The sequence below is a fragment of the Sphaerodactylus townsendi genome, linkage group LG08, assembly GCF_021028975.2.
Source record: "Sphaerodactylus townsendi isolate TG3544 linkage group LG08, MPM_Stown_v2.3, whole genome shotgun sequence".
Taxonomy (NCBI): domain Eukaryota; kingdom Metazoa; phylum Chordata; class Lepidosauria; order Squamata; family Sphaerodactylidae; genus Sphaerodactylus; species Sphaerodactylus townsendi.
This window is the reverse complement of record NC_059432.1, coordinates 110818042-110837680: the sequence shown is the minus strand read 5'-3', so window position 1 is coordinate 110837680 and position 19639 is coordinate 110818042. Positions and strand designations below refer to the sequence as shown.

At 51.5% G+C, this 19639-nt stretch overlaps 1 protein-coding gene across 1 annotated transcript in view; it reads right to left on the bottom strand.

The window, feature by feature from the left end:
- The window catches only part of ECEL1 (endothelin converting enzyme like 1), a 100407-nt gene that overhangs the window by 45695 nt on the left and 35073 nt on the right, over window positions 1-19639 (bottom strand).

Genomic DNA, 19639 nt, shown 5'->3' with positions numbered 1-19639 from the left:
TGTGGCTCAGCGGCTTGGCATTCAGAAGGTCACAGGTTCTTGGGTCCCCAGCATCGCCATCTAAAAGGACTACGGCAGCAGATGGTGTGAAAAATCTCAGCCTGAGACCCTGGACAGAACAGCTGCCAGTCAGAGCAGGCAATATTGATGGCCCAAGGCTTCCATCTATCTATATAAAAATCTATCAGTGCGTTTTTCTGCTGACAGGTAATCTTCCAAACTACTGGACCGATTGCTTTGAAATTTTCACAATAACGCCGTGATTGCGTGATGCGCCAGGTTTCCACAATTGCTCTACACCTCCTGTTGTGTACAAGTCACAAATGTGCTCCTCATATTGTGTACATGCCACACCTGGGACAGTGCTGGAACCATAGTTCTGCCACCTCAAGAACAGCCAGCCTAATCTGCTGGCTGCCAAACAACACCTCTGATACAAGGGAAACAACCATGCCTCCTTTGAAAACCACTGCCTTATGGGAGTGGGGTGGGATGGGCGGGCCATCTGCACATGGCCCGTTCCCAATTCCCTAGCTGGAGGAAGGGGGAAAGTGAGGAGGTGGGCCGGGCCGGCTGCCATGCAAGGGAACGGGAGAGAGGGAGGCGGAGTGAGGGGCCCCTTTGCCCTCCCCTCCCCTGGGTGTTACTGCACAATGACACATGTTCGAATTGCTCGGCTCTTTCTTTCTTTTCCACTTCACCAGACTCCAGCCACAGCAACGTGTGGCCGGGCCCGCTAGTTTTCACGTGTATTCACATGTCTCTCTCGCCCCTTCCGCACATGCAGAATAATGCACTTTCAACCCACTTTTGCAATTGCTTGCAAGTGGATTTTGCTATTCCTCAAGACAGCTGCAAAGTGCATTGGAAGTGGGATTTCAGGTGCATTATTCCTCGACGCAGCGGAAGGGAACTCTGTGTTTCCCAATTCACAAAGTCGCAGGGTGTTTTCCCTCTTTTACAACCTGTAGCTACTTGCTTTCTTAGGCTCTACTTTTTCCCACTGCTGGGTCTTTTCCCACCTGCCACACTATCTCCTCCAGAATTTTATCATCACAACAATAATCCTGCGTGGTATTCTCCGTTCCTGTCTCTAGTTCCTTCTCTTTCTCCTTCACCCCACTAGCACAGTGCAGGGCCACCGGAGGGGCATGGGGGGGCGATTATGTGTCCCCATGTGATTAAATGGGTGGTGCCGGGCGCTACAGGGACCCCATTAGACCGTCTGGGCAGTACGCCCCTGCTGGGGAAGGACTGGACTGAGATGAGCTGAGCCATATGGCCCGGCCTGGAGGTGCAGTTGGGCCATTCTCCCTTTCCAGCCCCAAGGCCACAATCAGAGCTGTCAGCTCACGCCTCACTGTGCCCTTTGCCCCCTTCTTGTCTCTGAGATCTTTTCATTTCCTGCTCTCTTCTTCTCTACTGTGCTCGGATCTCTCTCTTCCTCTCTACGCTGCAGAACAGCCACGTGTGTTGCCGTCGGGCTACGAGGGAGACGGGACAGTCGGGTTTTGGGAATGCTTCGTGGCCAGATACAGCTTTGTGTGGCAGGGGTGGCCGGGGCAGGGGAGTCCCTGGCGCTGGTGCTTAGTTTTTCGGTGGACCTTCTTGGATATTTGGAGGTGAAGCTTGGGGTGAGCGGGATTTGCAGAGCGGGTGCACGTCAATCGGGCACAGAGCCTGCCCTCAAAAGCAGCCCCTTTCTCCAGGGGAAGCAACTTCTGTCATTGGAAGATCAAATGTGGAGGATGCCACCCTTAGATTTTGCCAGCCCTCCATTGCTGACTTTAAAATGTCACTAAGAGCCAAAGAATAGCTGGTAGCTACGGGAGCAGCAGTGGCGAGGAGGTTACAGAGCTCGTGTGCATCTAATCTGAGGGAACTGGTTTGATCTCCCAGCTCTGTCAGCCTGAGCTGTGGGAGGCTGATCTGGGAATTCAGGATTAGCCTGTGCACTCCCACACACGCCTCAGCTAAGTGACCTTAAGGCTACTCACAGCCTGGAGCTCTCTCAGCTCCCACCCTACCTCACAGGGTGTTTGTTGTGAGTGGGAAAGGGCAAGGAGGATTGTGGGTGCAGCTCTCGTTGAGTCTCCTACAGCAGAAAGGGGTATAAATCCAAACTCCTCCTCCTCCTCCTCCTCCTCCTCCTCCCTCCTCCTCCTCCCTCCTCCTCCCTCCTCCCTCCTTCTTCTTCTTCTTCTTCTTCTTCTTCTTCTTCTTTCTTCTTCTTCTCTCTTTCTTCTCTTCTTCTTCTTCTTCTTCTTCTTCTTCTTTCTACATAGCTTGCATCTCTACAATGCATAGGATGGGGCACTTTGCGCATGCTCAGAGTTCACCAGTTCCTGCACAATAGTTACAGTCCTTTTCCCAGGCACTGGTGTTGTCTGGATCCCTACCTGCACAGGTGAACCAGGTAGAAATCAGACAGGGCTTTTTTTAGCGGTGGCACCTCACCTTTGGGATGCTCTCCCGCTCGAGGCTCACCTGATAAGCACTGTCACACAGCCACCTAGCCAAAACTTTATTTTCCATCCCGGCTTTTGACTGAGAGCATCCTATCTTTAAAGCTTTTATTTTAATGGGATGCTTCTAGAACAAGGGCTATGGATACTATTTTAAGTGGCTGGCCATTTTGTTAAAAAAAAAAAATCTCTTGTTTTTATGCCCCTGAAACGTTCTTTGTTTGTTTTACGACTTGTTTTCCATATTGATCCTTTTATGTCTTCCAAAAATGATTTTATCCTGTTGTTTCTTTAATCTTGTGAACTGCCTTGAGTCGGTCCCTGGAGGCGGCATATAAATGTTCTAAATAAATAAATAACGATGGTGAAGTCTGATTTTAAAAGAGTTCCGCAGGGCCTGCAAAACTGTGTTGTTCCACCGGGCTTTGGGCCGCCGTCATGAGCCCGGCCTCTTTTGTTACAGTTCACAAGGCGACTGGTTGGCTACATATATATCTGACCATCTGCCCTACCCCCCCTCCCCGCCCAGGGTTTGTCCACTGGGGTTTGATCCCAGACGCCTTTTATTATTATTCATTCTTTGTAGGTTACCGCTGCTATAGTTTTAATAGTTCTAAGGTTTTGTATTGCTTTTAATCTGGGCTATTCGATTTGTTTTAATGGTTCTGTTACATTGTTAGTTGCAATAATCACCTGAGCCCTTTGGGGTAGGCTTATCAAATTGAATTATTATTATTATTATTATTATTATTATATATTATTACATATTATATACATTACAGCACAGCACAAGTGTCTGGAATTCATCTCTGAATATCGAGTCCTTCCCCAGGACCTAGAATATTAGAGGTATTTTATGAGAATATGTAGTTCTCCTTAGTGAAGTGCTGCTTTCTGTGCATGGACTGATTGTTCTGTCCAAGTTTAGGCTTTCCAGATGTTTTTTCTTAAGATTTCTTGGGATCTCCTCCTAGAGCAATCAATTACCAGTGGGATTACTGTTGTTCTTTTTTGCCACAATCGTCTGGAATTTTCACCGTGTAGGTCCTTGTATTTTTGTGATCTTTTCCAGCTCTTTGTCCTTCTACTCTCAGTTAGTCAACTGGCACAAGTAAACATCTATGATCCAAACATGTTTTTTTCTTTGTCACTGTTATGTCTGGGGTGTTGTGTGCCAGGTGTCTGTCTGTCTGTATTCTAAAGTCCCAGAGCATTTTTTTGCTTCTTCATTTTCTGTGGTCTTCTCTGGCTTGTGCTCGCATTCAGGTCTTGCTACAGGGCAGGCTGCACTTTTTGCAAAGGTTCCGAAAAAATTCATTGCTAGCCTATTGTGACGTCTGGAGATAGTCAGTTTGGGCTATTTTCTACAAATAGCAGAGATGATGTGCTCCACTTGCTCTCATCACCCTCTTGGTGCAGAGACTCTGCACTTTGGGTCATTGTAGGACTTTCAATTCGTGTCTTTATTGCATTTGTCCCAATGCTTGCTCCTGGGCAGCAAAAAATCAGGCCTCTTCAGTTTCCTTCTCTTTAGAGTTCCCTTTCTGAGCCACTCCCATGTTTCTTTGCTGTCAACCTTCCCTTCCAATGTTCTTAAAGTACTGCCCAGTGGAGTGGCTTGTTTAGCCACTGCTCCTTTCTTGTGTTTTAAACTGTTGGACTCTATACTCTTTTTGATTCTTTGGCTTTCTGCATCTCAGCCTTGTGGACTTTCAATGCTGGTCTTTTGACCCTCTTGGATGTATTCTGTCAGGCCTCTTTCTCTCCTCTACTGATTGTTTGATGGAGCAGCCCCTCTTCCTCCTCTGGACCTTGCTAGGTAGAGTCTGTCTACATTCACTCTTGGATGCAGTGCTCGACATTTATCATACTCCTTGTTTTCTGTCCAGATGTCCAATTGGCTTAGGTCCAGTTAATTATGCCAGTAGTGTAGCTGCACTCACAGGCAATCACCAAGCATTAATTGGCTCCTTTTTTTATTGTATTCATTTAACTTTGATTTCAAAATTTTTTTCTCTACCCTCTAAGATACATATTCCTTCCTAATTGCCCTTTGACTTCAGTACGCTTGATGTCTCTGCTTGCAGTATCCCCAAGTATCTGTAGCTTTCATTCACTGGTAGGCTCTTTATTTCTATGGCATTTGGCATATTCACACCCTCGCATGTTGCAAGTTTACCTTTACTGATAATAATAATAATAATAATAATAATAATAATAATAATAATAATAATAATGATAATGATAATGATAATGATAATAACAATAACAATAACAATAACAATAACAATAATAATAATAATAATAATTAATAATAATAATAATAATAATAATAATAATAATAATAATAAGAAGAAGAAGAAGAAGAAGAAGAAGAAGAAGAAGAAGAAGAAGAAGAAGAAGAAGAAGAAGAAGAAGAAGAAAATAGCCCAAACTGACTATCTCGAACGTCACAATAGGCTAGCAGCAATGGTGCACTGGAACCTTTGCAAAAAGTACGGCCTGCCCTGTAGCAAGACCTGGTACGAGCACAAGCCAGAGAAGACCACAGAAAATGAAGAAGCAAAAATACTCTGGGACGTTAGAGTACAGACAGACAGACACCTGGCACACAACACCCCAGACATAACAGTGGTAGAGAAAAAAACGTGTTTGGATCATAGGATGTTGCCAGCCAGTTGACAGCAGGGTAGAGGACAAAGAGCTGGGAAAAGATCACAAAATACAAGGACCTACAAATTGAAGTTGGAACGATTGTGGCAAAAAAGAACAACAGTAATCCCACTCCAGTCGGTGCTCTAGGAGGAATCCCAAGAAATCTTGAAAAACATCTGGAAAGCTTCCAACTTGGACAATAGAACATCAGGTCTACCCAAGCTGTAGAAAGTAGCACTTCTAGGAACTGCAGTAATACCATATTCCCACGCGAAATACCTCTAACATCCTAGGTCCTGGGGAAGGACTCGATATTCAGAGATGAATTCCAGACACTTGTGCTGTGTTGTTATGTGTATTAATAATAATAATAATAATAATAATAATAATAATAATAATAATAATAATAATAATAATAATAATAATAATAATAATAATAATAATAATAATAATAATAATAATCAGGCAACAGCAATAGCTTTCCGGTATACTACCAATACCTCCAAAAATTTCCCACCCCAGAGTTGGCCACCTTATACGAGTCAAGTGCCCATGTGACAGAGAAACACGCAGCACAGGCGGCAATAGACTACGATGGTGTTCCGTTGTAGAAGTGACCTCCTGAGCTGTTAAATAAAACATCGGCAGTCTCAATCAAAGGATCTACCCCGGCCCTACGTTGTTTCAGGAGAACGTAATCCCAGCCATGGATATTAAAGAAACAAACGCATGCACGCACACGGGCGAGGCTCCACTCCTGGGAAGGAACTCACGTGGAAAATGTGCACTTTGGGAATCCGCGTGTGTATGCTGGGGGTTGGGGGAATTGGGAGCGAAACACTCCTTGCTAATTGACAGGTCCCTATGGGGCTGCCTCCCCCAGCCCTCCAGCCCCCCCAACCCCACTGCTGGATGCCATTCAAAGAAAAATCTCTCCTGTCAAGAAACAATCAGCTAATGGTGTTGGCCGCTGCCGCTGTTGCCAAGGAGGAATCAATCACAGGCCCAGTCAGAGGCACTGGAATAATTGATTCATTGGGATCGCTTCCCCCTCCCCCCCTTTCATCTAGAGAATGCTGGGGAGGAGACCCTAGAGATTTCAAAAAATGGGCCAGAAATGGAGTTTGGAGGGCGGCGGGGGGGGGGGGGACCGGTAAATGTGCCTTCCTAGATGGGTTTTTATTATCTATCTATCTATCTATCTATCTATCTATCTATCTATCTATCTATCTATCTATCTATCTATCTATCTATCTATCTATCTATCTATCTATCTGTCTGTCTGTCTGTCTGTCTGTCTGTCTGTCTGTCTGTCTGTCTGTCTGTCTGTCTGTCTGTCTGTCTGTCTGTCATGTGTTTATTTATTTATTATTTGATTTACTATACCACCCACCCCTGGAGGGCTCTGGGCGGTGTACACAGGATAAAACAATGAAAAAAAGTCATAACTAACAATTAAAACAGAATTAATTTAAAACGCAGACAACAAGAAACAAGCAGAAAGCAGGAAACCTAGCATTGGCATTGGATGGCAACTCGGAAAAATCTCTAACCCCATGCGAAGGGACCAGCATAGCAAATGATGGCCAATTAGGATGCTATATAGGAGCAGTAGTGGCTAAGAGCAGTGGCTAAGAGCAGGTGCACTCTGATCTGGAGGAACCGGGTTTGATTCCCAGCTCTGCCGCTTGAGTTGTGGAGGCTTATCTGAGGAATTCAGATTAGCCTGGGCACTTCCACACAGGCCAGCTGGGTGACCTTGGGCTAGTCACAGCTTCTCGGAGCTCTCTCAGCCCCACCTACCTCACAGGGTGTTTGTTGTGAGGGGGGAAGGGCAAGGAGATTGTCAGCCCCTTTGAGTCTCCAGCAGGACAGAAAGGGAGGATATCAAGGCGGCAGAGCTGGGAATCAAACCCGGTTCCTCCAGATTAGATACACGAGCTCTTAACCTCCTACGCCACTGCTGCTCCTACGAGGAGTAGTAGTAGTTTGGATTTATATCCCCCCTTTCTCTCTTGTTAGGAGACTCAAAGGGGCTTATAATCTTCTTTCCCTCCCCCAGCCCACAAGTGTGGGGCTGAAAGAGCTCCGAAGAACTGTGACTAACTCAAAGTCACCTAGCCGGCATGTGTTGGAGTACATAAGCTAATCTGGTTCACCAGATAAGCCTCTGCAGAGCGGGGAATCCAACCCAGTTCTCCAGATTACAGTGCACCTTCTCTTAACCACTACAACAGCGTGTGTTAAGCTTTCTTCGGGTTTCTTGGTCCTCTCGGCCTTCCCCTGACCCTACAACAGAAGTTTCTCCCGCTCTTCAGACTGCTATTTCAAAACAACCAGAATGGTTTTTAAAATGTTAATACCGAAGGGCTATCTCTGGAGCAATCGACCTTCCGGAACTGACATGAAAGTAACACTAGGCCCAGAAATGGCACGAGGACACAAACACACACAAAGGCAGCGGGCAATCTCCCCGAATGGTAGTTCCAAAGAGTGAGCAAAATGGCGGCTCCACTCGGCTACGGGCACTTCACAGGAGGTGAATCCCTATGTCAGTGGTGGGGAACCTATGGCACGGGTGCCAGAGGTGGCACTCAGAGCCCTCTCTGTGGGCACACGCAGAGTGCCCCCCCCTCCACACATCTAGGATGGCCTGGGCCGCTGGGCTCAATTATTAGCATTAAACCTAAGACCTAGTTTTGGGGAAGCAGTGTAGGTAAGCACTGTTAAACCCCACTGATTTTCACGCAAAGAACTAAAGCGCAATCCTTTACCTGGGAGTAAGCTCGGTTGATGGCAATGGTTGCTTGCTTCTGAGTAAACCCTCCTAGGGTCGTGATTCACCCGTTGGAAGAGTTGCACGGTTGCTTCAAAGCAAAGCCACCGACTACCACCAAGCTTACTCCTGAGTAACGCACGCCTCGGAGCCAACCATTTTTTTCTAAACTAAAACCTCAGTATTCAGGTTAAACTGCCGTGTTGGCACTTTGCGATAAATAAGTGGGTTTGGGGTTGCAATTTGGGCACTCGGTCTCGAAAAGGTTCGCCATCACTGCCCTGTGTAAACAAAAAAACTGCAGGAAAACCCCACTGCGAAGCAAACAACCGTGGGGTAAGTAGTGAATGCATACATGGCCCATGAAAATAAGAGAACAATAGTCGCAGATGTGGGGAGCTAAGTATTTGATTCGTGTGCCGAGGCAAAACGGTTAGATTTCCCCAGCTCTGTTTTCCCAGAATTTCGCTCTTTGCTCAACACCTCACCCCTCTTTTGTTTAAGTGTAACTAGGAGAATTTCTAAAATGGATTCCAGAATTGGAGCAGGCGCTGTCTGCTATGCTCTTGCCTCTTTCGGCTCATTTGCATCGGTTGCCGATGCCCACTTTTGTGCTGTTAAAGCACCGCGTTGCTGATGCGCCTATGTGCTCCCGAAGATTGCTGTCACCTGATGCAAACATAATCTTGATATAATGCATACAAGCACGCCAAAAATTGCTTTTCTGCAGCGCTTGGTTAATGGATATAAACTCTTTGGTAATTTAGGGGGGGGGGGGAGAGACAGAAAGGCCTGTTACGCATGCCGTGCTAGCACCAAAGGTCTATGTTCTGCAATCAGGTCTCCTCGTACTTCTTCCTTTACACGTGCTGCTCGATATGTGCTGACTGCCATTTTGCCTGCCCCTGCTTCCCAGTCATTCCCAGTTTGTCGGTCGGTTCCCGCCTTTTTCGTGGTCCTTTAATGTGTTTTGCGCATTGTAATATTCCATCCCTCTTGCAATGGAACAGTAGTAGTAAGCATTTATTGATTGATTGATTGATTGATTGATTGTTTAGTTTTATACCCCGCCCTATCCCCGAAGGGCTCTGGGCGGCGTACAACAAAGTTAAATCACAATTCGGCTAAGTACAATCAAAACTAAACAATTAAGATCCACTATAAATAAATTACTAGCTCCCCGTTTAAAACAGCGGTTAATACAAGTTTAAAATCGAATAGGGCGCCCAGCAAACCCATTTTTTAAAACCCTCCCTAAATGGGAAGACTGCTGACTCCATCAATAAAAGATGTAAACAAACAAAGATGGGAGGGGGGAGGGCACCATCAATGGCTGGTTACTCCAAAGGCCCGGTGGAACAACTCTGTCTTGCAGGTCCTGCGGAATTCACCAAGGTCCCGCAGGGCCCGGACAGCTGGAGGAAGAGTGTTCCACCAGGCTGGGGCCAGGGCCGTAAAAGCCCTGGTCCGCGTGGAGGTCAGCCGTATCATTGAGGGCCTATCGATCCCTGAGCAATGCCATGAGTATGCGGGGGATGTCCGAGAGGAGCAGAAACTCTGAAGCAAGGGGAACGGACCCTGCTCTGAATTGCTTTCTCTGCACAGGCATTGAAAACTTTGCAGTTTGCCCTCTTTTGGAAACAACGGGGAATGTCAGATCTGCGGCGTAGTGGCGCGTGCGCGTGCGCTTGCGCGTGCGTGGGAGGAATGTGTCCGTAATGGAAACTCTGCTGTAGGCGCCGAAGAAAAAGAAAGTCAGAGCAAGTAGTAGAAAAGTCAGAGCAAGTGGTAGAAAGTCAGAGAGAGACAGAGAAAAGGGTTTTGGATTCAACAAGAAAGGTTATTTCTTCTTTCCCTCCATTATTTTTCCTATAATGGAAAGATGGCAACCATAATGCAGCTGACTTGACCAAATAAATCATGCAGGCCTTAAACCTATTCTTTTCTATTGCTAGCTTAGCATAACTCCAAAAATGCCCCTTGGTTCACAATTATGCAAAATGTGCAAAACTAAACTGTTTTCAAGATCCTGTTTTACCCAAAAGATACCTTAAAAAGTTGCCCTTTTCTGAGACAATAGAAAGGCCTATGGGAAAGATCAGGCTCTTTGTCTGAGAAATAGGACAACTAGAAACATTAATGATAAGAGAAAACAGGGGTTCTTGGTCGTCAAAAAGTATAATGCTGACATCTTCCAATGGGGATCATGGACAACCCCAAAGTGCTGTGGGAACAGGGAAAATCTCCACCTTTTGTGTGATTGATTGATGATGTGGGCATTTTGGGGTGTATTCTTTGCTGCCATTTTGATGTAGCTTGTCATTAATACTCATAGTGCAAGGGCAGAACATCGTCCGCCCTTTTGCTAAGATTTGGCTCCCCCGACATGTGTCTCTTGCCCGCAGTTAGCCTGTAATAAAGATCTCTGATTTTATCTCTTTGTAATCGGCTTCGAGCTTCTTTGAGCTTTACTTCTATTTTAATTCGGTACTCCGGGCCGTGACACTGCCAATGTATGAGGAATGGCAACTTACCGTGGAGCAGAGCACAAGCCTATAATAGGCCAAAGAAAGAAAAGGGACAGGAAGGCGAGGCAAACGACGCAGGCACAGTGCTGTGTGCGCACGGAAACAAAGCAAAGTGGGGTTGGCAGTTCTGGGTTGGGACGTTCCTGGTGATTGACAGGTGCGGCCTAAGAAGGCAGGGTTTGGGGAAGGGAGTGACCTTGGCCGAGTATGATGCTACAAAGTCCACCCTCCCCAAAAAGCACAGCCGTTTCAAGGGAAACTGCTCTCTATTGTCTGCAGATCAGTTGTCATTTCAGGACTCACCTGGAGGCGGCCAAACCTGTGAAGAAGCACAACCGGGTAATTCAGAAGGATCAAGAGAGAAATCCGGAGGAGACCTCTAATTCAGATGGGTCCCTATTTTCAGTTCCTGGGTCCCACCTGCACTGCTCACACGGTTTACAGGGGTCCCCAAAGCGGGACGGGGCAGGTGGGGCTTTCGCCCAGCAAGACATCTGATTGGACATTAGAGATTTGATTGGCTGTGCGGATTTTTTAAAACATCGCTTTGGCCGCAACTGCAACCGCTGCACAAGAACCTTCACCGAAGGAAAACAACGGCAGCCATTTTGTGGATGGCTCAATCTCCTACGGCAACCATTTTGTTGCTGCGCCCGCCCTGCTATGTCATTGGACATCCAATGCCAAAGGTAACCACAGGCTCAAAAAGGTTGGGTACCCCGGTTTCACACAGTTTCCCTTGGGCTCCACGAAGGAATGTTTTGATTTGCTTGGCCTTTTGACCTTCCTTATAAACTCCCTTCCCTCTCCCTCTATGCTCTTCTCTGTATATTCATGATAAATGTCCCTATTTGTTGGGAGCACCACTTCATTCATCTGATAAAACTACAGCGTGAAAGCTTTTTCGACAATAAATTCACCAGTCCTTAAAGTGCCGCAAGACGGCCGTTGGGGCTGCCAGGAGTCCATTTCTGGAATTTGCCTCCGGGGTTTTGCGGTTGCTCGGACTGCGTTTCTCCACTTCCAGGGGTGGTTTTTAATTGATTTTCATGTTGTTAGACACCTCGGGGACCTTTTGAGTTGAAAGGCAGGTCATAAATAAAGCAAGCAAATGCAAAGAAATAATTGAAATGCAAAGAAATAATTGATGGGCCAAACCACCCATTCCTGCTTATCGATGGAGCCGGTCTACCCCTGTCCCGTTTGGATGAAAACCAGCAACTGGTTCACTGGTGGGATCCAAAAATTTTAGTAACAGGTTCCCATGGTGGTGGGATTCAAACAGTGGCATAGCGCCAATGGGGCTGGGCGGGGCACGACGGGGGCGTGGCCGGGCATTCCGGGGGCGGGGCATTAATACTTTCTCTGTTACTGTAAAAAACTCTTACTGTAAAAAAAAGTTCCTAATTTCCAGCTGGTATCTTTCTGTCCATAATTTAAACTCATTATAGCAAGTCCTCTCGTCTGCTGCCAACAGAAACAACGACTTCTCCTCTAATTGACTGCCTGTCAAATACTTAATACTTTCAAATACTTCATTTTGTTTCTAGAAATCAAAAGAAGGAGATTTTCCTTAAACAAGGAACTTTACCATACTTCTAAAACATGTTTTTAAAACAGCCCAACAGGGAGAATTATCCAGTTTTCTACCTTCGCTAACCAGCCACATAGGAAACAACAGGACTTTATGATTCTTGGACCTAATGGGATTTCTAACGGAAAAGCAGACCCAATTAGTAGCCCCCTCTCAGCAGACACAAATCATTAGTAACCCACTCTCGGGAACTGGTGAGAACCTGCTGGATCCCACCTCTGAACTGGTTGCTCTTGAATACAGTAAGCAGCAAACGCGCTATCGTTTTGTCTCAGAAAAAGATGTTAGTAGGGTTGTATATTCCTCCACCACACAATCAACATGCTGGACCTTCTTTGCTATAGAACGCTCCACTTGGGTTGTAGTGCCTACCTAGCCCTGTTCCCTATGTACGTTTGGAAATAAAAAATACAATGACCTATACGTGCTCTTCTGTCAAAGTGCCATGTTCAATAATACACAAAATGATGGTTTTAACAAAGGCAGCATGTAAAAGTGAACGATAATTCTCATATTCATTTGGGACTATATTCTAATGCGGAAGCATCTTCTCGACCGCTGCATCTAAACTGACCTTGCTAACATCTTTATGTGAGACAGAGCATAAAGAGCTGCCATAAAGCAGTGGAGGAAAATGCACTTTAAAAAACCAGACATGCTGACTAGGAAGGAAGGTCGAATCTGAGGCTGCAAAACTGGGGTTTGCACAAGACCGCCTGCCTGGCGAGAGCGTGACAGTGTAGTGTTGCCAGGCTCCAGGGGGCGGCTGGACATCTCCCAGAATTACAACTGGTTTCCAGCTGAGATCTGTTCCTTTAGAGAAAATGGTTCTTTGGAGGGTGGACTTTATGATATTACACCCTGCTGAAGTCCCCCCCCCCCCCCCCCGCAACCTCTGCCTTCCCCAGGCTGCACCCCAAAAACTTCAGAACTCTCTCAGCCCCACATACTTCACAAGGTATCTATTGTTGGGGGAGAAAAGGCAGGATATAAGTTTGTAAAGGCAGAATATAAATCCAAACTTTCAAAACTTTCTTCTTCTTCTTCTTCTTCTTCTTCTTCTTCTTCTTCTTCTTCTTCTTCTTCTTCTCCTTCTCTTCTTCCTCCTTCTTTGTTCTCCTTCTCCTTCTCCTCCTCCTCCTTCTCTTCTTCCTCCTTTTCCTCCTCATCCTTCTTCATTCTTCTCCTCCTCCTCCTCCTCCTCCTTCTTCATTCTTCTTCATTCTTCTCCTTCTCCTTCTCCTTCTCCTCCTCCTCCTCCTTCTTCTTCATTCTTCTTCATCACTCGGGGATGGGGCGGTATAGAAGTTTAAGCAATAAATAAATAAATAAGTATAGAAGTATAGAAGTTTAAGCAATAAATAAATAAATAAGTTTAGAAGTATAGAAGTTTAAGCAATAAATAAATAAATAAATTCTTCATTCTTCTTCTTCATTCTCCTCCTCCTCCTCCTCCTTCTTTCTTCTCCTTCTTCTCCTTCTTCTCCTTCTTTCTTCTCCTTCTCCTTCTCCTCCTCCTCCTTCTTCATTCTTCTTCTTCTCCTTTCTTCTCCTTCTCCTTCTCCTTCTCCTTCTTCCTCCTTTTCCTCCTCCTCCTCCTCCTCCTTCATTCTTCTCCTTCTCCTCCTCCTCTTCCTCCTCCTCCTCCTTCTTCTTCTTTCTTCTTTCTTCATTCTTCTTCTTTTTCTTCATTCTCCTCCTCCTCCTCCTCCTCCTCTTCTTCCTCCTTTTCCTCCTCCTCCTCCTTCTTTATTCTTCATTCTCCTCCTCCTCCTCTTCCTCCTCCTCCTCCTTCATTCTTCTTCTTCTTCATTCTTCTTCTTCTTCTCCTCCTCGTCCTCCTCCTTCTTCTCCTCTTCCTCCTCAGCAAGCCCAAAGGCAGCTTTTGACAGCTTCTAACAAACAGCCAAGTTTTGCTTTGCGTGGCTCAGCAAAAAGATTTCATGACCCATCTCAACGGCGAGAAATTTAACAGCGCTGCTTTTCATCACTAGTTAAACTTTAGGCAAACCTGTCGCTTGTTTCTTAATTACAATTCAGCCGGGTTACTTTTGCTGTTATTATTCTGAATTGAGCAGGCTCCAAGACGCCGCATCACCCCGTGAGAGAGATCCGGCACCTTCGCGGCCGCCTGCATAAAGGACTGTCAAAACCCTGCCGCTGTCTGCTCGTAATGGATGGTTTGAGTCACAGAGCTATTGTAAAAAAAGCTGAATTAACTGTGCAAGGTCACAGATACAACCGCAGCTGGCATCACCAGGTAGGAAAGGAGACAGCGAGAGCTGGGCAAGTAATATGGCTTGGATCTTGCTTAAAATGTTTAAGTTATTGCAGAAAAGGTGTGTGGGAGAGTTGCCAGGGGAACCATACTACTCAGCCCAGCTGATGGCGAGACCTTTTAGGACCGAGTTGCTCCCAAATTTACTGCAACCCCAAGAGCCTCGCTTTTATTTATCGCGAGAGTGCCAACATTGTGCACTTTAACCTGAATACTGAGGTTTTAGTTTAGAAAAAACGGTTGGCTCCGAGGCGTGCGTTACTCGGGAGTAAGCTTGGTGGTAGTTGGTGGCTTGGCTTTGAAGCAACCAAGCAACTCTTCCAATGGGTGAATCACGACCCTAGGAGGGTTTACTCAGAAGCAAGCCCCATTGCCAGCAACCGAGCTTACTCCCAGGTAAAGGACAGTGCTTTAGTTCTTCGCATGAAAATCAGTGGGGTTGAACAGCACTTAACAGGGTTACCTACACTGCTTCCCCAAAACTAGGTCTTAGGTTTAATGCTAATAATCGAGCCTAGTGGCCCAGGCCAGCCTAGATTGGGGGTGGGGGGCACTCTATTTGTGCGTGCCCACAGAGAGGGCTCTGAGTGCCACCTCTGCACCCGTGCCACAGGTTCGCCACCACTGCTATAGCCCTTCTTGAGTCAGCTGGGGATACCTCAGAGATAGGGTCGTCTGCTCCAGGTTGCTAAATACCTGGAGATTTTGAAGATAGAGTCTGAGAAGGGTGGGGTTTGGGCAGGGGCGTGGGGGAATTCTTCTAGTTACCTTTACCTTAGTACAAGGTGAGCACCCAGGAAGACACTGGGTGTGGGGACACAGGCAGGTAAGGAGTTCCTTTCCTGGCCTTGTCCACATTTCCAGTCTCCTCCTGGTCGCTTGACTTGCTGTTCTCCACCTCCGCTTGCCCCCCCGCCCCACTCTTCAGGAGCCAAGCCAAGTCCTTTTATTTAACTACCCACCCCCCAGACTCTGTTGCCCTCAGAAAGGGGTCACACTAGGGCAGGAGAGTCCAATGGGGGGTTCAGTTGCAGTGCTTGCCCTGGGCATCATTTTAGGTAGCCGCGCCCCCGGGCTGCATACCAGCTCTTGGCTTATGTAGGTCCCCCAGTCTCCAGGTTGTGTCTGATGATCTTCCAGAATCACAACTAGTGTCCCAGATGACAGAGCTCAATTCCCCTGGAGAAAATAGCTGATTTGGAGGGCAGTGGCGTCGGAGGTGAAGAGCTCGTGTATCTAATCTGGAGGAACCGGGTTTGATTCCCGGCTCTGCCGCCTGAGCTGTGGAGGCTTCTCTGAGGAATTCAGATTAGCCTGTGCACTCCCACACCCGCCAGCTGGGTGACCTTGGGCTAGTCACAGCTTCTCGGAGCTCTCTCAGCCCCACCTACCTCACAGGGTGTTTGTTGTGAGGGGGGAAGGGCAAGGAGATTGTAAGCCCCTTTGAGTCTCCTGCAGGAGAGAAAGGGGGGATATAAATCCAAACTCTTCCTCTTCCACTTCTTCCTCTCCCCAAATCCCACCAGTGTTGCGTAGTGGTTAAGAGCAGGTGCAAATCTGGAGAACCAGGTTTGATTCCCCACTCTGCCACTTGAGCTGGAGAGGCTTATCTGGTGAACTGGATTAGCTTGTGCACTCCAACACATGCCGGCTGGGTGATCTTGGGTTAGTCACAGTTCTTTGGAGCTGTCAGCCACACCCACCTCACAGGGTGTTTGTTGCGGGTGGGGGGGAGGAAGGGAAAGGAGATTGTCAGCCCCTTTGAGTCTCCTGACAGGAGCGAAGGGGTGTGTGTGTAAATCCAAACTCCTCCTCCTCCTCCTCCTCCTCCTCCTCCTCCTCCTCCTCTCCTCCTCCTCCTCCTCCCAACCCAGACCTGGCAACCCTACGCCTCAAGCCGCAGAGTGAGGCAAAGTGAGATTCGAACCCGCAGCTTCCTGATCTACCACTTCTCCTGTGGCCGTGCCTCTCCCGTGGCTTCCCCATTAGAAAAGTTAGCCACCATTCCAGGGTTTAGGTAACCGGTGAGCGGCAGCGAGGAATGAGCAGGCGAGAGATGCCAAAGGCGCCAGTTTGTCCGTTATCTGTTCTAACAAAGGACTCCACTTTTCCCCCGTTTGGTGAATTTGAGTCAGTTAATCTTGACAGGAGGCTATTATGTCGTTTCAGCCACGGCGGAGATGGTTGAAAAGCAGGGAGGGTTTTGTTAGCTGCAAAAGGCATACGGATCCAAGCAGCTTTGAAGCTCACGCTTGCCTGGTCTCCTCAGAGGAAAATTCGGGAAAAGCCATTGTATTCAGAAAAGACAGGGGTGCGAATTTACGTGCATATAAAATAGCTTGTGGGAAATCGCAACAGGCAGTGTAGACAATTGGGTGAAATTCAGGTTCGATCTGAGGAAAACGGAAGCTTGCCTCAGCTGGCCTCAGGGCTTAGTGGGTAACACCAAACTAGGGTGGGGAGAAGAAGAAGAAGAAGAAGAAGAAGAAGAAGAAGAAGAAGAAGAAGAAGAAGAAGAAGAAGAAGAAGAAGAAGAAGAAGAAGAAGAAGAAGAACAACAACAACAACAACAACAACAACAACAACAACAACAACAACAAGAGGAAGAGGAAGAGGAAGAAGAAAAAGAAGAAGAAGAAAAAGAAGAAAAAGAAGAAGAAAAAGAAGAAAAAGAAGAAAAAGAAGAAAAAGAAGAAAAAGAAACAGAAGAAGAAGAAGAAGAAGAAGAAAAAGAAAAAGAAAAAGAAGAAAAAGAAAAAGAAGAAGAGGAGGAGGAGGAGGAGGAGGAGGAGGAGGAGGAGGAGTTTGGATTTATATCTCCCTTTCTCTCCTGTAAGGAGACTCAAAGTGGCTTACAATCTCCTTCCCCACCCACCCCCACCACAAACACCATGTGAGGTGGGTGAGGCTGTTAGAGCTCCAAAGAACTGTGACTAGCCCAAGGTCACCCAGCCGGCACGTGTTGGGAGTGCACAAGCTAATCTGGTTCACCAGATAAGCCTCCACAGCTCAAGTGGCAGATCAAGCCCAGTTCTCCAGATTAGAGTGCACCTGCTCTTACCCACCTCACCACGCTGACTCAAATTCAGATCTCTGCTCTGCCCATAGAAGCTTGTTTTAAGAGACAGTGTGGTGTAGTGGTTAAGAGTACAGACTGGTATCTGGGAGACCCAGGTATTCATGCCATAGAAACTCTTGGGTGACCTTGGCTATTCTCTCAGCCTAACCTACCTTGCAGGGTTGTGCGTGGAGGAAATGGGGGACAGGAGACTGCTGTAAGTCGTTTTGGGGAGAAAGAGGGGACGAAATGAAGAAAAATAATGCAATTGGAGCCAGCATAGTACAATGGCTAGAGCAGGGGTAGGGAACCTGCGGCTCTCCAGATGTTCAGGAACTACAATTCCCATCAGCCCCTACTGGGGGGGGGGGGGGGTGGGGGGGGGGGGGGGTGGGGGGGGGGGGGGGTGGGGGGGGGGGGGGGTGGGGGGGGGGGGGGGTGGGGGGGGGGGGGGGTGGGGGGGGGGGGGGGTGGGGGGGGGGGGGGGTGGGGGGGGGGGGGGGTGGGGGGGGGGGGGGGTGGGGGGGGGGGGGGGTGGGGGGGGGGGGGGGTGGGGGGGGGGGGGGGTGGGGGGGGGGGGGGGTGGGGGGGGGGGGGGGTGGGGGGGGGGGGGGGTGGGGGGGGGGGGGGGTGGGGGGGGGGGGGGGTGGGGGGGGGGGGGGGTGGGGGGGGGGGGGGGTGGGGGGGGGGGGGGGTGGGGGGGGGGGGGGGTGGGGGGGGGGGGGGGTGGGGGGGGGGGGGGGTGGGGGGGGGGGGGGGTGGGGGGGGGGGGGGGTGGGGGGGGGGGGGGGTGGGGGGGGGGGGGGGTGGGGGGGGGGGGGGGTGGGGGGGGGGGGGGGTGGGGGGGGGGGGGGGTGGGGGGGGGGGGGGGTGGGGGGGGGGGGGGGTGGGGGGGGGGGGGGGTGGGGGGGGGGGGGGGTGGGGGGGGGGGGGGGTGGGGGGGGGGGGGGGTGGGGGGGGGGGGGGGTGGGGGGGGGGGGGGGTGGGGGGGGGGGGGGGTGGGGGGGGGGGGGGGTGGGGGGGGGGGGGGGTGGGGGGGGGGGGGGGTGGGGGGGGGGGGGGGTGGGGGGGGGGGGGGGTGGGGGGGGGGGGGGGTGGGGGGGGGGGGGGGTGGGGGGGGGGGGGGGTGGGGGGGGGGGGGGGTGGGGGGGGGGGGGGGTGGGGGGGGGGGGGGGTGGGGGGGGGGGGGGGTGGGGGGGGGGGGGGGTGGGGGGGGGGGGGGGTGGGGGGGGGGGGGGGTGGGGGGGGGGGGGGGTGGGGGGGGGGGGGGGTGGGGGGGGGGGGGGGTGGGGGGGGGGGGGGGTGGGGGGGGGGGGGGGTGGGGGGGGGGGGGGGTGGGGGGGGGGGGGGGTGGGGGGGGGGGGGGGTGGGGGGGGGGGGGGGTGGGGGGGGGGGGGGGTGGGGGGGGGGGGGGGTGGGGGGGGGGGGGGGTGGGGGGGGGGGGGGGTGGGGGGGGGGGGGGGTGGGGGGGGGGGGGGGTGGGGGGGGGGGGGGGTGGGGGGGGGGGGGGGTGGGGGGGGGGGGGGGTGGGGGGGGGGGGGGGTGGGGGGGGGGGGGGGTGGGGGGGGGGGGGGGTGGGGGGGGGGGGGGGTGGGGGGGGGGGGGGGTGGGGGGGGGGGGGGGTGGGGGGGGGGGGGGGTGGGGGGGGGGGGGGGTGGGGGGGGGGGGGGGTGGGGGGGGGGGGGGGTGGGGGGGGGGGGGGGTGGGGGGGGGGGGGGGTGGGGGGGGGGGGGGGTGGGGGGGGGGGGGGGTGGGGGGGGGGGGGGGTGGGGGGGGGGGGGGGTGGGGGGGGGGGGGGGTGGGGGGGGGGGGGGGTGGGGGGGGGGGGGGGTGGGGGGGGGGGGGGGTGGGGGGGGGGGGGGGTGGGGGGGGGGGGGGGTGGGGGGGGGGGGGGGTGGGGGGGGGGGGGGGTGGGGGGGGGGGGGGGTGGGGGGGGGGGGGGGTGGGGGGGGGGGGGGGTGGGGGGGGGGGGGGGTGGGGGGGGGGGGGGGTGGGGGGGGGGGGGGGTGGGGGGGGGGGGGGGTGGGGGGGGGGGGGGGTGGGGGGGGGGGGGGGTGGGGGGGGGGGGGGGTGGGGGGGGGGGGGGGTGGGGGGGGGGGGGGGTGGGGGGGGGGGGGGGTGGGGGGGGGGGGGGGTGGGGGGGGGGGGGGGTGGGGGGGGGGGGGGGTGGGGGGGGGGGGGGGTGGGGGGGGGGGGGGGTGGGGGGGGGGGGGGGTGGGGGGGGGGGGGGGTGGGGGGGGGGGGGGGTGGGGGGGGGGGGGGGTGGGGGGGGGGGGGGGTGGGGG